The sequence below is a fragment of the Jatropha curcas genome, chromosome 2 (genome assembly GCF_041381405.1).
Source record: "Jatropha curcas cultivar XTBG-Jc1 chromosome 2, XTBG_Jcur_1.0, whole genome shotgun sequence".
In the NCBI taxonomy this organism is placed as follows: Eukaryota; Viridiplantae; Streptophyta; class Magnoliopsida; order Malpighiales; family Euphorbiaceae; genus Jatropha; species Jatropha curcas.
The window spans coordinates 2745469-2746615 of NC_143152.1; the positions used below are offsets into that span (position 1 = coordinate 2745469).

Genomic DNA, 1147 nt, shown 5'->3' on the forward strand with positions numbered 1-1147 from the left:
TTCCAAAGTTTGTGGATTTAAAGAGTCCATGATACATTCTCCAATTCCATGTTGTCCATTGCACCTATCATAAACTTGCATGACAGAATTCACAGGATTAGTAGTTAACATGTCTAATTTCCTTACCATGTTATCTACCTTGGCATTAAGTGCTGTAATAGCGTCTATTTCATAGACTCCTGCGGTTCTTCTTCTTTCGGTATTGTTTTGGTAGTGGCTGTTGCTTGCCATCTCCTCTATCAACTCATATGCTTCATCAATTCCTTTCTTTTCAAAGGATCCACCTGCTGCTGCATCTAAGGTGATTTTTATGTTAGGAGATAATGCATTATAGAAAGTTTGTACCTGTAACCACTTGGGCAAACTGTGATGTGGGCACTTTCTTAACAAGTCCTTGAATCTTTCCCAAGCTTCATACAAGCTCTCTTGATCATTATGAGCAAATGTCATTATCTCATTTCGCAACTTGGTAGTTTTTGAGGACGGAAAGAATTTAGCTAAGAATTTTTGAGCTAATTCATCCCATGTGGTGAAACTTCCAGCTGGACATGATTGTAACCAGGACCTAGCTTTATCCCTAAGAGTGAATGGAAAGAGTCTCAATTTGATTGCATCTTCAGAAACACCGTTTTGCTTGAATGTGTCACAAATTTCCAAAAAATTGGTGATGTGAGCATTAGGATCTTCACTAGGTAGACCCCCATATTGGATCGAGGTAGAGAGCATTTGGATAATTGCTGGTTTAATCTCAAAGTTGTTAGCTTCTACCCTGGGTCTAGTAATACTTGAGGTTGTCCCATTCAGATTAGGTGTTGTATAATCTCTCAAGGTACGGACCGGCTGTTGAAGTGGTGGTCCAACTATGTTTTCATTTATGTTTTCGTTTTCGTTGGCCATGTTTGCTTCTTGTTCGGGTTTTATTTCCCGCGTTTTTCTTGCAGCGTTGTGCCTACGACAAGTTCGCTCAATCTCTGGATCAAAGACTAAAGGTTCAGTCCTTTTCGATCTTCTTTGCATAAAACACCTGGAATAATTCTTAGAAAAAAAAATTAAGTAAAGAAAATAAAAAGAGTGTCTAAATTAACAATAGGGTAATTCGTATTGATATTGATACGCCAATCCCCGGCAACGGCGCCAAAAACTTGAC

General features: G+C 38.7%; 1 non-coding gene across 1 annotated transcript; it reads left to right on the forward strand.

The window, feature by feature from the left end:
• Window positions 1-362: 362 nt before the first annotated feature.
• LOC149498051 (small nucleolar RNA R71) lies at window positions 363-468 on the forward strand. The gene has a single exon (XR_016319832.1). It is a non-coding gene; the product is annotated as a small nucleolar RNA R71 (small nucleolar RNA).
• Window positions 469-1147: the final 679 nt, after the last annotated feature.